At 39.1% G+C, this 15,966-nt stretch overlaps 1 protein-coding gene across 6 annotated transcripts in view; it reads right to left on the bottom strand.

The window, feature by feature from the left end:
* The window catches only part of TMEM108 (transmembrane protein 108), a 367,717-nt gene that overhangs the window by 56,196 nt on the left and 295,555 nt on the right, over window positions 1-15,966 (bottom strand). The window lies entirely within an intron of this gene.

Here is a 15,966-nt window from a genome sequence, read left to right as displayed (position 1 = left end):
AAACATCATACTTTCAAGGAATCCCTTTCTTCCTTTTAGCCTGATATACTCTGTTATAAAGTTATTTGTTCAACTATTTTCTATAGAATTGAACACATTAAAAAATAGGTCAACTTATTCAGCATCAAAATATGAGTTAGAATCCAGTGAGGCCAACAAAGCCAGCTCCATTGTCTAGATAAAACTAAATATAATTGGAAGACACAAGCACTTTATTTTTGCTAAACAACAAAACAAAGCAAAAACACTATTACCACTACCACCATCAACTAAAAGATACACAAGATATAGTCTGTGTGATCACTTTCTTGTAAAACCAGATGGTTTTACTACCCAAGACTTTCTCCTATGTCATTCTAGAAAAGGATTTTTTCCAAGAAAACGAACTATAATCCAGATATAAAAATAATACATATTCTCTCTCTCTCATACACACACACTCCCCACCCCCAAAACCACACCCATCCTTGAATATTGTTTCCCTCCTGCTTAAGCTTTTCAGATGGAGAATCTGGATTTAGACAGGCGAGCTTCTTCTCTACCCCTCTGCCTCTCCAGGAATCCCCTCCCCTGCAGATGCTCTCCATAGCAACTGGCAGAGAAGTCTCAGCAGCAGCCACTGCACTGCAGGCTTCCGCAGAGGAAGCATGGCCAGCAGAGAGGAAGCTTCTTATCTATTGAAAGGCAACTTATTTTTTTTAAAAGTTGTCTTCATCAAGGGAACTGATCTAGCACATTTCATGGTGGGTAAATAGCTAGAGGTATTTATGGCATTTTTAATGTTCCTTTTCTCCCTGTATGTTGTCACAGATTTTTTTTTTCCCCACAAAAGCAAGAAACTGCCAGATGCAAAAGATAAAAAGACAGGTGGAAACTCATTCCTTAGAGAACCTTTACTGTATCTTTCTCAACATCAAGTTTCTTGATGCAGGAGATTTTAGACTCAATCCTCTCTAGGTAGAAGGAATATAACCACACACTATCCTATAATCCTTCTCTTAGGGAATCCAAGTCACAGACCAGAAACATGTTTAATCAGCAACTAAGTGTTCACTACGCAGTGCAATTTTGGGTGAAGGCTAAACAGAGGGTGCTGGGTCTTCACTTTGCAATTGGCTTTTTCTCCTGCTCGTGTGCCTGCAGGCTATAAGAGTTGTTGAAACTTTTTCTTTGCCTTAAGTAAAGAAATGAATAAGTAAATAAATAAATCGAGGCTTTCCAAGGAAAGGAAAGAATAAAATCTCTCCCAAAAGACCTTCTTATGTGATTAACAAAGCTGCTCAGAGGTGAACCTGCAGGGAAAAGGAGCCACTGGAGGTTGGGTTTCTGCCACTCCCAGGATGTCCGCCTTCTTTTTTACTGGAGCTTTTCTTTGAGGCCTGAAATCCTGTCTGTAGAGACGAGACACAGAGAAATTCTGCCAGTCACCTGCCAGGGCTGTCACAGGACCTAGGCAGCAATGAACTGAAGTTGTAATGTGTCACCTGCTTAGGGAAAAATATTTAACTTTCTCAGCAAAGAGTCCTAACCTCATTTCCGAGATTCCATCTCTGATTCTAATGAAGGTGACTCAGGCATTATGCAATTGCAGGGTGTTATTGTTTTTTTTTAAAGCAGACACTCCCCTTCCCAATTGCAACTACCACACATACCACGTGCCTGAACTGAATGGGGTTTTCACGAAGTACTAGTGTTGCCACATACATTCCCAGACTTGTGCATGTCACAATTTCTCAAACACTTATTTATCGTCTACTGTATTCCAGACACCACACTAGTTTCTACAAATCTTTAGAATGGTCCAGATACTCTTAGGCAGCCTGCAGGGGTTGGGGGTGGGTGTGAAGACATACAGATAAATCAATACCACCATGCTGTAGTAAGGTTTCAAACAGAGGCATGGATTTAGCACAATGAGACTGAAAAGGGAGCAGTGAATAATTACCTCTAACCATCTTCCTCCCAACCACTCCCAATTATTTGGGGGAACTTGTGGCATAGAAGGTTCAAAAAGCATTGTTCAGGGTTTATTCCTACATTACATCTAACCTACCGCACACTTGGAAACTAAAAGTAAAATAAACATGTGGTTCCACCATCCACTGCTCTCTGGGGATGGACTCTAGTCTGTAGCTACATGACAGCCTGACAGCATGAGATGAAAGAGGGTGGGATGAGGTTAGGAAAATCCACCTCTGCTATCTGCCTGGAAAGGTCTGATAATATTGTTCTCACCCTGTTTGGGTAGAAACAATCAGAGTCCCTCTGCTTCTCACAGAGTGACAGAGAGGGACGACACCCGGCTGAAGGAGGCTGGGGCCACCATAGAGTATGCAGGCCACTGAGTGCTCATGTACTTTTGTGACTTGTAGAAACAGAAAAAAACTAATCAAATTACAGGGACTTTCATTTATCTTTGCGAAGCATTTAGTCTAGCGCCATACCACCCTGAATGTGCCTGATCTCGCCAACCAGACTTTTACATCCAGGTGATGGGCATACAGTTTTTTCAATGATACTTCATTTCTTTGTGTATCATAGCATGGTCTTACACTCAGGCAGAAACAATTAATTCCCTACTAGGTGCACAACCTTGTCCTAAACAGTTTCTTCTGACCTCATGATATTAGGATACAAAATTTAAAATAATAAACAGAAGACCCTCCAGTTTAGGAAAGCACACATCCAACTGTGGTTCTGAACGTAGGTCTGAATTTCCCTGGACTTGCACACTTAGATTCCAACACAACACACTGGCATGAGATCAGAGACACATGAATGGAACTAAACAGTAAGCCCCCAAAAGATGAAAAATTAGTCTACCACAAAGGTGGCATTAGAAAACAAGGAAAAGAATAATTTCCCAACAAAATGGCATTGGGACAACTAGTTAAGCACGTGGGAAAAATAAACAGATACATATTTCACTCCATACACTTGTTACACCTACCTCCCTCCTGCCTGCACTTTTTTCTTCACTGAATTTCACTGTTTTCATAACTTTCTTGACTCTTCGTTTGTCTTCGCTTGTCCTGACAGACTTTAGAATCCTTTGACCCCTCCTCCCAACCACAGAAATGAGCCTTACCTCTTCTCTTTCCTTTCAGAAAGGTGGGATCCCTGCCCCTGAGCCTCTGTAGCCTCAAACTTTTGAGATGAAGTAGCAAGACTGACAAGGGCAGAGAAGATGTAACTGCTCATCCACTCTGACCTTGACACCAGTCTCAGGTGGCAGCACCTCTTCAAACACTTCAACAGAAGTACAGCCCTTAGGCCCTTCTGCCAATGAACATTTTCTTGTGGTGGGGGGGGGGGAGGTAGTGGAGGAGTTGCCCCTATCACCATTCAGAATTCTCCTGGCATTAGTATGAACTGATGCCACTCTGGCTGTGCAGAGCTGACTGGAACCTGAGGGTAGCCTGGGGAAAAGTCAGTTCTAACATGCAATCAGGCCTAGTTGGATAACTGGTATTTACATGCTTCTGTCTTCATAATAACGCTAATACCATGAGGCCCAGGCCAGGGACCTGAATTAACCACAAAGAAACCTTAATACAGTCAGAAGTGTGGTTTTCTTCAAAGAAAGCCCAGTGCTCTGACAATTAGAGTTATTTTTCCTCTTGACGTTGGCACCAGTCTGAATTATTCATTACAAAAACAAATTCCTTTCTCTGGGTGACTGGCATTTTTCTTCTGAGCAGGGACATGCTTGCCCACTCAGCATCCTGCACAAAGTAGACAAAGGCACCCTTCTTTTGGCCAACAGTCCCATATTCAAGTCCACAGCCTGGGAAGTCCACCCAGGTGCCTGTGTGCAGTAAAAGACCTGAAAAGCTGTACCTGGTGACCTGGCCTCTGAGGCATCCATGTGTCAAAGAAACATCTAGTTAAACTCATTCATTCACCAAGTATCAAGAGAACACCTAGGGGAGGTGGGAAAACAATACTTCTCAAGCCCCAAGTATACTGTGGGCACTTGAATGTCCTCTTTCATTAAATCTTCTCAGTGGACATTATTATTTCACCAATAAGGAGGCTAAACCATGTGTCAAAAGCTCTACAGTTAGCAATCTATGAAGACAGAATTTGAACCCTGGACTCTCTGACACGAAGACCATGTTTTTCCCATCTCATTATTTTGGGAACACCAAAAGCACAAAGTATGATTCCTTCCTTTAGAGGATGTAGTCCAGTGGGGAAGATAGATGCTATCTTGGAAAATGTCAGTCACTCCCACTATAGAGACCATTTCTTCATCTGATTCATTGCTGGGTCTTCGTAGACCAGTATTTTTAGGAGCCCAGATTCTTGAAAAAAAAAAAAAAACACAAAAAAACCCTTGTTATACTATTCCATTTGATCATCATAACAATCCATAAAGTCTCACTTAAGGTAAAGGGCTTTACTCCATATCACATAGCTATAGCTACTAAAGGTAGGGTGAGACTCCCAGTGAAGTTTGCTCTAATTCCAAAGTTTGTTCTGATTCTTTCATTATATCAAATTGCCTCCTGGGATCCTTGAGTGATATGTCCTTGGGTCTGGCTGCATAAAAGCCAAAGACCCAGATCAGGAGAGTCTACAGTGAGCAGGAAGTCCAATGTCTAGGTCAGCTCTACAAACCAGGGCAGCAAGAGGCACTAGTACATGTGTTCTAACCATTAGACTGGGATATATGTCCAGGTTTGCCCCCAGTCTAATGGAAGAGACAGGACTTAAGAAAGTGGCAGGTGGTCAATGCAGCTAATTCCATATTCACCATGGTGAAAATTTTGTTTTGTTTTACTTTTTATTGTGGAAATTCTTATGCATCTATAAAATTGGGAATAAAAGTATAACCACCCTCATGAACCTATCACCCAGGTACATCAGTGATCAACATATGCCCAGTCTTATTTATTTATAATCCAATGCATTATTCTAAAGTTAATCCCAGACATATTTCTTTTCTTTTCTTTTTTTTTTTTTTTTAACAATTTTTATATTTTACTTATATGGGGTCTTCTAAATATACAATCATGTCATCTGCAAATAGAGACAATGGGACTTCCTCTTTACCTATATGAATACCTTTTCTTTCTTTCTCTTGCCTGACTGTCCTGGCCAGAACTTCCAATACTGCATTGAATAGGAGTGGTCAGAGCGGGCATCTTTGTCTTGTGCTGGTTTTCAAAGGAAATGCTTCCAGTTTTTGCCCATTCAGTAAGATATTGGCTGTAGGTTTGTCATAAATAGCTCTTATTATTTTGAGATACATTCCATCAATACCTAGTGTACTGAGAGTTTTTAGCCTGAAGGGGTGCTGAATTTTATTGAAGGCTTTTGCTGCATCTATTGAGATAATCCTGTGGTTTTTGTTTTTGGTTTTGTTTATGTGATGAATCACGTTTATTGATTTGTGTATGTTGAACCAGCCTTGCATGCCAGGGATGAAGTCAACTTGATCGTGATGGATAAGTTTCTTGATGTGCTGTTGGATTTGGTTTGCCAGTATTTTGTTGAGGATTTTCACATCGATATTCATCATGGATATTGGCCTTAAATTTTCTTTTTTAGTTGTGTATCTCTGCCAAGTTTTGGTATCAGGATGATGTTGATCTCATAAAATGAGTTAGGGAGGATTCCCTCTTTTTCTATTATTTGGAGTAGTTTCAGAAGCAAATGGTACCAGCTCCTCTTTGTACCTCTGGTAGAATTCGGCTGTAAAACTGTCTGGTCCTGGACTTTTTTTGGTTGGTAGGCTATTAATTGCTATCTCAATTTTAGATCTTGTTATTGGTCTATTCAGGAATTCAACTTCTTTCTGGTAGTCTTGGGAGGATATAAGTGTCCAGGAATTTATCCATTTCTTCTAGATTTTCTGTTTTATTTGTGTAAATGTGTTTACAGTATTCTGTGATGGTAGTTTGTATTTCTATGGGATAGGTGGTGAAATCAACTTTATCATTTTTTATTGTGTATATTTGATTCTTCTCGCTTATTAGTCTGGCTAGTGGTCTATCTATTTCGTTGATCTTTTCAAAAACCAGCTCCTGTATTCACTGATTTTTTTTGAAGGGTTTTTTTTTTGTCTCTATCTCCTTCAGTTCTGCTCTGATCTTAGTTATTTCTTGTTTTCTGCTGGTTTTGAAATTTGTTTGTTCTTGCTTCTCTAGTTCTCTTAATTTTGATGTTAGGGTATCCATTTTTGATCTTTCCTGTTTTCTCTTTTGGGCATTTAGTGCTATAAATTTCCCTCTACACACTCCTTTAAATGCCAGACATCATGTTTCTTCTGGAAATATGTTAGTATGTACCTCTAAAATGACTCTCTTTTAAAATGTAAACATAATATTATAACACCTTAAAAAACCCAATTCTTTAATATTATCAAATGTTATCAGTATTCAAATTCCCATACTTCATACATTGATTATACATATATATATATACACAAACACACATATTTAAAAAATATTATATATATATATATATATATATATATATTTATTTTTAAATTTTTTAAGAGACAGTCTCTCTGTTGCCCAGGTTCACTGCAAACTTGAACTCCCAGGCTCCAGCAATTGTCCTGTCTCAGCCTCCCAAGTAGCTAGGACTACAGGCACATGCCACCACATCTGGCTAACATGTATTGATTTTAAATAGTTTGAACCAGGATCTGAATAAGGTCCAAATACTGATATTTGTTGTCACTTAAGTAATTTTTATTTTTACTTTTTAAAAATTTCATGAGTTTGGCAGAACAGATGGTGTTTGGTTGCATGGAAAAGTTCTTCAGTGGTGATATCTGAGATCTGGTGTACCCATCATCTAAGCAGTGTACCCAATGCGTACTCTTATCCCTCACCCACCTACCACCCTTTTTTTTTTGAGTCCTCCAAATCCATTAGATTATTATGCCTTTGCACCCTCACAACTTAGCTCCTGCTTACAAGTGAGAATATATGATGTCTAGTTTTCCATCACTGAGTTATTTCATTTAGGATAATGGTCTTCAAACTCCATCCAGCTTACTATGAATGCCATTATTTCATTCCATTTTTTATGGCTGAGTAGCATTCCATTGTGCACATATACCACATTTTCTTTATCCACTCATTGGCTGATGGACATTTAGGCTGGTTCCATATCTTTGTAAGTGTGAATTGTGTTGTTATAAACATGCATGTGCTTGTGTCTTTTTCATATAATGACTCCCCCCAACCCACCCCTCCCTCCTGAGACAGAGTCTTGCTCTATCACCCAGGCTGGAGTGCAGTGGTGTGACCTCAGCTCACTGCAACCTCTGCCTCCCAGGTTGAAGCAATTATCCTGCCTCAGCCTCTCGAGTAGCTAGGATTACAGGCGCCCACCACCATGCCCGGCTAATTTTTGTATTTTTAGTAGAGACAGGGTTTCACCATGTTGGCCAGGCTGATCTTGAGCTCCTGACCTTGTGATCTGTCCACTTCAGCCTCCTAAAGTACTCGGATTACAGGTGTGAGCCACCACACCCAGCCAATGACTTCTTATTCTTTGGGTAGATACCCAGTAGTGAGATTGCTGGATCAAACAGTAGTTCTACTTTTAGTTCTTTAAGCAATCTCCATACTATTTTCCATAGTGATTGTACTAGCTTACATTTCCACTAACAGTGTAAAAGTGTTCCTTTTCACCACATCCATGCCAGCATCTGTTATATATTGATTTATTAAATTACAGCCATTCTTGCAAGAATATGGTGGTATCTCTTTGTGGTATTGATTTTCATTTCCCTGATAATTAGTGATGTTGAGCATTTTTTCATATGTTTGCTGGCCATTTGTATATCTTCTTTTGAGAATTGTCTGTTCATGCCTTTTGCCCACTTTTTGATGGACTTTTTTTTCCCCCCTGATGTGAGTTCCTTGTAGATTCTGGATAGTAGTCCTTTGTCAGATGCATAGTTTGCAAAAATTTTCTCCCACTCTGTGGGTTGTCTGTTTACTCTGCTGATTACTTCCTTTGGTGTAGAGAAGCTTTTAGTTTAATTAGTTCCCATCTATTTACCTTTTTGTTGCATTTGCTATTGGATTCTTGGTCATGAACTCTTTGCCTAAGTCAATGTATAGAATAGTTTTTCTGATGTTATCTTCTATAATTTTTATGGTTTCAGGTCTTAGATTTAAGTCTTTCATCCATCCTGAGTTGATTTTTATATAAGGTGAGAGATGAGAATCCAGCTTCATTCTTCTACATGTGGCTTGCCAATTATCCCAGCACCATTTGTTGAATAGTGTGTCCTTTCCTATGTTTTTGTTTGCTGTGTTGAAGATCAGTTGGCTGTAAATATTTGGCTTTATTTCTGGGTTCTCTATTCTGTTTCACTGATCTAAATGCCTTTTTTTATTCTAGTACTATGCTGTTTTGGTAATTATTGGCTGGTAGTATAGCTTGAAGTCAGATAATGTGATGCCTCCAGATTTGTTCTTTTTGCTTAGTATTGCTTTGGCCATGTGCAGTCTTTTATGGTTCTATATGAATTTTAGGATTTTTTTTGTCTAGTTTTGTGAAGAATGATGATCGTATTTTGATGGGAGTTGCACTGAATCTGTAGATTGCTTTTGGCAGTATGGTCATTTTCACAATATTGATTCTACTCATCCATGAGCATGAGATGTGTTTTCATTTCTTTGTGTCATCTATAATTTCTTTCATTACTGTTTTGTAGTTTTCATGTAGAGATCTTTCATCTCCCTGGTTATGTACATTCCTAAGTATTTTATTTTTTTTTGCAGCTGTTGTAAAAGGGATTGAGTTCTTGATTTGATTCTCAGCTTGGTGACTGTTGGTGTACAGCAGTGCTACTGATTTGTGTACACCGTTTTGTATTCTGAAACTTTAGTGGTTCATTTATCAGATCTAGGAGCTTTTTGGATGAATCTTTAGGGTTTTCTAGATATACAATCATATCACTGGGGAACAGTAACAGTCTGACTTACTTTTTACCAATTTGGATGCCCTTCATTTCTTTCTCGTCTGATTGCTCTGGCTGGTACTTTTAGTACTATGTTGAATAGAAGTGATGAAAGTGGGCATTCTTGACTTGTTCCAGTTTTCAGGGGGAATGCTTTCAACTTTTTACGTTCAGTATAATGTTGGCTGTGGATCTGTCATAGATGGCTTTTATTACCTTGAGGTATGCCCCATCTATGCCAATTTTGCTGAGGATTTTAATCATAAAAGGATTTGTGATTTTGTCAAATGCTTTTTCTGTTTCTATTGAGATGGCCATATGATTTTTGTTTTTAAATTCTGTTTATGTGATGTATCACACTTATTGACTTGCAGATGTTAAACCATCCCTGCATCCTTGGCATAAAACCCACTTGATCATGGTGTATTATCTTTTTGATACATTTTTTTGATTTGGTTAGCTAGTATTTTTTTTTTTTTTTTTGCATCTACATTCATCAGGGATATTAGTCTGTAGTTTTCTTTTATGTCCTTTCTTGGTTTTGGAATTAGGGTGACACTGGCTTCATAGAATGATTTAGGGAAGATTCCCTCTTTATCTTTTGGAATAGTTTCAGTAAGATTGTTACCAATCCTTCTTTGAATGCCTGATAGAATTCAGCTGTGAATCCATCTGGTCCTGGATTGTTTTGCTGTTTTTGGTAATTTTTTTCTTTTATTACTGTTTCAATCTTACTACTTGTTACTGTTCTGTTCAGAGTTTCTGTTTCTTCCTGATTTAATCTAGGAGGGTTTTATAATTCCAGGAATTTATCCACCTCCTCTAGATTTTCTAGTTTGTGCATGTAAAGGTGTTCATAGTAGTGTTGAATGATCTTTTATATTTCTGTGGTATCAGTTGTAATATCTCTAATTTCTAATTGAGCTTATTTGGATTTTCTCTCTTCCTTTATGGTTAATCTTGCTAATAGTCTATCAATTTTCTTTATCTTTTCAAAGAATAATAAAAGAACAACCAGCTTTTTGTTTCATTTATCTTTTGTATTTTTTTGTTTCCATTTTGTTTAATTCTGCTCTGATCGTTGTTGTCTTCTTCTGCTGGGTTTGGGTCTGGATTGTTCTTATTTCTCTAGTTTGTGGAGGTATAACCTTAGATTGTCTCTCTGTGCTCTTTGAGACTTTTTGATGTGGGCATTTAATGCTATGAACTTTCCTCTTAGCACCACTTTTGCTGTGTCCTAGAAGTTTCAATAAGCTCTGTCACAGTTATCATTCAGTTCAAAGGATTTTCAACTTCCATCTTGATTTCATTGTTGACCCAAAGATCATTCAGGAGCAGATTATTTAATTTCCATGTATTTCTATAGTTTGGAGGGTTCCTTTTGGAATTAATTTCCAGTTTTATTCCACTGTGAGAGTGCACTTGATATAATTTTGAATTTCTTAAATTCATTGAGACTTGTTTAATGTCCTGTCACATGGTCTATCTTGGAGAATGTTCCAAGTGCTGATTAAAAGAATGTATATTCTGCAGTTGTTGGGTGGAATGTCCTGCAAATATCTATTAAGTCCATTTGTTCTAGGGCACACTTTAAGTTCATTGTTTCTTTGTTGACTTTGTGTCTTGATGACCTGCCTGGTGCTATCAGTGGAGTATTAAAGTCTCCCACTATTTCTGTGTCACTGTCTTTCTCATTTCTTGAGTTTAGTAATAATTGTTTTATAAAGTTGGGTGCTCCAATGTTAGGTGTGTATATATTTAGGATTGTGGTATTTCCAGTTGTTTTGATCCTTTTATCATTATATAATATCCCTCTTTGTGTTTTTTAACTACTGTTCCTTCAAAGTTTGTTTTGTCTGATACAAGAATAGCTACTTCTGCTCACTTTTGGTGTCTATGTGCATGGAATATCTTTCCCCACCACTTTACCTTAAATTTCTGTGAGTCCTTATGTGATAGGTGAGTCTCTTGAAGGCAGCATATACTTGGCTGGTGGATTTTTATCTATTTTGCCATTCTCCATCTTTTAAGTGGAACATTTAGGCCATTTACATTTGATGTTCATATTGAGATGTGACATACTGTTTTATTCCTTGTACCAGTTGTTGCCTGAATACCATTTTTTTTTCCTTTGTGTTATTTTTTTTATAGGCCCTGTGAGATTTATGGTTTAGGAATGTTCTATTTTTGTATATTTTAACGTTTTGTTTCAAGATTTGGAACTCTTTTTAGTATTTCTTGTAGTGCTGGTGTGGTAGTGGCGAATTCTCTCAGCATTTGTTTGTCTGAAAAAGACTATCTTGCCTTCATTTATGAAGCTCAGTTTTTGTTCATTACAAAACTCCTGGCTGGCAATTATTTTGTTTGAGAAGGCTAGTGATAGAACTCTAAGCCCTTCTGGCTTACAGGGTTTCTGCTGAGAAATGTGCTGTTAAATTAATAGGTTTTCCTTTATAGGTTACCTGAGGATTTTGCCTTGCAGCTCTTAAGATTCTTTCCCTTGTTTTGACTTTGGATAACCTGATGATTATGTGCCTGAGTGATGACCTTCCTGTGATGCATTTCCCAGGTGTTCTTTGAGCTTCTTGTATTTGGATGTCTAGATCTCTAGCAAGGCCAGGAAAGTTTTTCTTGATTATTCCCCAAATACGTTTTCCAAACCTCTAGATTTATCTTCCTCCTCAGGAACACCAATTATTCTTTGGTTTGGGTATGTAACATAATCCCAAGTGTCTTGGAGGTTGTGTTAATTTTTTAAAAATTCTTTGTCTTTGTCTGATTGGGTAACTTGAAAAACTTAACTTCAAGCTCTGAAGTTCTTTCTTGTACTTGTGTTTGATTCTACTGTTCCCAATGCATTTTGTATTTCTCTAAGTATATCTTTCCTTTCCAGAAGTTGATTGTTTTTTTCTTTATGATAGCCATTTCTTGAAGCATTTTCTAGCCATATCCTGTATATATTTTTAAATTTCTCTAAGTTGTTTTTTCACCTTTCTCTGGCATCTCCTTGAGTCACTTAATAGTCAACCTTCTGAATTCTTTATCTGGCAATTCAGATATTTCTTCTTGGTTTAAATCCATTGCTGGGGAGCTAGTAAGATATTTTTGGGAACTTTGTTATATTTAAATGTAGAGATGGAGACTATGTAGCCCTGGCTGGTCTTGAACTGCTAAGCACAAGTGGTACTCCCACCTTAGCTTCCCAAAATGCTGAGATTACAGGCATGAGCCACTGTGCCCAGCCAGAACCTTGTTTTGTCATATTACCTGAATTACTTTGCTGATTCCTTCTCATTTGGGCAGCCTATTTCAGTGGAAAAATCTGGACCTCAAGGGCTGCTCTTCAGATTCTTTTGTCCATGAGGTGGTCCAGTTTCCCTTCCCTTAGGGATGGTGCTTCCTGTGAACTAAACTGCAGGGATTGTTATTGTTCTTTTGGGTCTAGCCACACAGTGGGGCTACCAGACTGTGGGCTGGTACTAGGAAATGTATGCAAAGAGTCCTATGAGGTGATCCATCTTCAGGTCTCCCAGCCATGGATACCAGCACCTGCTCTTGTGGAGGTGGCAGGGGAGTGAAGTAGACTCTGTGAGAGTTCTTGGTTGTAGATACGTTTAGTGTACTAGCTTTCTTGAATGCTAGTTTTGTTAGCAGTGAAGTTGTCATGTGGACAGACTCAGTACCACTGGTTAGCCAGAATGTTGCAAGCAAAGGAATTAGATGTTTTCTCCTTCCTTGGAGCAGTGTTGTTCTGTCATGAGTTTCTGTAACATCCTGAGTTGGTTGGCCTACAGCCAGGAGGTCATGTTTCAAGAAAGCACCAGCTGCAACAGTAGAAGGGGGCTATAAGCTTGCTCTAAATTGGCCAGGATAAATATTCAGTTTTCTGAGGTGATGGGCAGGGTCATAAAGCTCTCAAGAGTTTATGTCTTTTGTGATTGGTTACTGGGACAGATAGAGAAAAATCATCAGGTTGGGGCAGGGTCAGGCGGGTCTGAACTCAGACTCTTCTTGGGCAGGGCTTGCCATAACTACCATGGGGGATAAGAGGGTGGTTCTTATGCCAATGAGGTTATGTTCCAGAGGGGATTAGGGCTGCCTCTGTCACCAGGGAAGTGGAGAAAAGCCAGTAGCAATGGGCCTCACCCAGCTCCCATGCATTTGGCAAGGCCAGTCTCACTCCCACTGTGCCCTGATAACAGCACTGTTTATCTCCAGGCAGTCTGTGTCAGGACTCAGACCTAGCCCCAAGTTACACATTTACCTGAGTGTTTTGCCTATTGCGCAGAATTTGCTGCTGCTTTCAAAGGATCTGTTAATTCTTTTGGTTTTCCTGGTACACTCCTGCAGTGGTTCCCGGAGCAAAATTCCATGGTGTGAGTCTCCACATGCTGTTCTGTCCATCCAAGTGGGAGCTGCATGTCAGTCCTGTCTCCTATTCACCATCTTCCCAGAACTCACCCTCTTAAGTAATTTTTAATCTGTATGTTATTTTGCCTTTCTTTCTCTTTTTTTCTTATAGTAGTTTATTTGCTGAGAAAAGCAGGTCATTTGTCCTGTATAGTGTCCCACTTCAGATTTTGTTGAGTGCATCCTCATCTGGGAGAGATTTTTAGAGTAAAAAATGAGGTACTTAGGAGAACATAGCTGGGTGTCATGGAAAGTTTATAGATTCTGGAATCAGAGAGATCTGGTTTTAAATTCTTGGACTGCAACTAGCTGTATGAATTTCAGCAAGATACTTTTTATTTTCTAAATCCCTAATCTATAAAATGGGTTTGAAAAATGACAGTGCCTAACAGATAGTAATTCTCAGAAAAAAATGTTAAAATGAAGCAATTATGAGCCTATAATATCATTGAGATATAAACCAGTTACTATCCCCATTTTTCTTCCCCATGCTGTCACTGGAGTGGAAAGTACCAGTGTAACGTCTTCCAGGGGGCATTCACTCCAAGGCGGAAGTCTCCCACTGGACAATCTGTGGCTTTGTTTTACTGGCACAAAAGAACACTACTTGATGTGTCACTTTTAAAGTTTGAAATCCAATGTGTTTCTTAATTTCCCTTGTGTCACATAGCAAAGCACCACCAGCAACTTGAACTGCAAGAGCTTGTTTGTGACAGAGATCCCACTGTCTGCTTCAATTGATAGATGGGGAAATCCAGAGGGTGAAATGACTGGCCTCCTGCCTCCCACTTTGGAACCCATTTCTTTTCCAAAATTAGACTACTGGCTGAATTTTTCCTGTTCCTAACTGAAACACCATCCTTCAACACAGATATTCTCCTTTCTGGCTTTAGGTATGTTTCATTGCATGTATCCCCATCTAACATACATTTTACTTCTTTATTCCTGTGCACCTGTCTTTCCCCTCTAGAATATCAGTACCATGAGGGAAAGGACTTGTTCGGTTTTGTTTGCTGCTATGTCGCCAACTCCTAATGTGGCGTCTGGCATATAGAAGGTATTCAATTCATATCTGCTGGATTGAGTTATACAGAAAATAAACTCTTTCAGTTCTTGTTATTTGGGGCATTCACACCAAATGACATCTCTAGCAAAGATGACATTAAAGGTTGCAAACAATTACTATTTGTTAATGCTCTTCATATTTCTATTCTGCTTATTTTCAAAATTAGGTCTGGTGTTTATGTTCTGGCCTATAATTTATGTTCTGTTTCCAGTCCGTTATTCTGTAAGCCATCTGGGCAATGTGGAAATCTATTACCCACAATTTGCAGAATCTCATTTCTTATAAAAATCATATGATTGATATATGCTAAGATCTTCAAGATTTGGCAAAAATTTCCCTTTTTCTCCCTTTGGGATAGTGTCATTGCTTCCTTAGTAAAGGTGGTAAAAACTCAGTATTTTGCTGAGAGCCTGTCAAATATCTTATATTAAGAGAATGGTATACACATTTTTAAAAAAAAGCCATCATAGTAATACAGTAACAGCAATACATATGCTCCCTGGGGATACAAATCCCTTTCAACGTCCCTATCATTGAATTAGATGGGTAATAATAGGGCTGTGGGTACACTGAGAATGTTTGTCAGTCCAGGAACTTGGAATGCTTTTCAATCACTCACAATAACTGCTGTAGTTCACATTTGAATAAATCTTCACTTTGACAAGAACAAAGGTATATCTATAACCCTTCCCCTCCTGGCCACACTGAAATTTTCCATGGCATTCTTCTCCCACCCACAGTTTGATTTCCCTAGGCTCTGTCTTCTGGCTTGGTATCCAGATTTTCCTGCTCTGTCTATGCCAACTCACTTGGACAGTCTTTCTGGCCTTTCAATTTGGCATCACCCAAGGCCCTGTTCTTCAGCTCGCCCTGTGGTCTTGCCTACTGCAAACTGAAGACCAGTATGCTCACGTTGGATCTGATTTGGGTCCCTGGGGATCTTGCCAGCTGGGCTGTTTGGATAGGGGGAAGAATCTGACACTTTGGCCCATTCTTATAACATTCCAGAGTTACAGATAAGGTATAGGGTTTGGCCACACCTCTTTATCCACAAAGAAAAGATGTTTACACATGTTTTTAAATCTTTCCCCTCTCCTTGCCTTATAATGGAAAGGTCTTTAGTCTCTAAGGCTCAGACCTTTTTTTGACAAGCACCAGGCATAATGATGTTCAAGGGATAGCTCAGCACGCTCTCGAGGGGATAAACCTAATGACTGCACAGCTCCCTAAGTGATGACGCTAAAGATGTAGACTCTTCAGTGTATACCCTTACAACTGGTACCCACTGGGTACCCACTTTCTTTTAAAGATATTTTAAAAATGTACTTTCTTCCAGCTGACTTGAACTCTGATTAAAAAAAAAAAAGGATCCAAGATGGCCGTTTAGGAACAGCTCAGGATTGCAGCTCCCAGTGAAAGCGCACAGGGTGAGTGGACGCCGCATTTTTATTGCCCACAGACTAGGAAATTCCCAGGCGGAGAAGCTCCAAAGGTCACCAGCGCGGCTGTTTCGGCCAGCATGGCTGTGCTGGCGGGCACCGCTGCTTTGCCCCGC

Source organism: Cebus imitator, unplaced genomic scaffold (genome assembly GCF_001604975.1).
Source record: "Cebus imitator isolate Cc_AM_T3 unplaced genomic scaffold, Cebus_imitator-1.0 Scaffold340, whole genome shotgun sequence".
Taxonomy (NCBI): Eukaryota; Metazoa; Chordata; class Mammalia; order Primates; family Cebidae; genus Cebus; species Cebus imitator.
The sequence above is the reverse complement of the archived record's forward strand: the minus strand, read 5'-3'. Positions and strand labels throughout refer to the sequence as shown.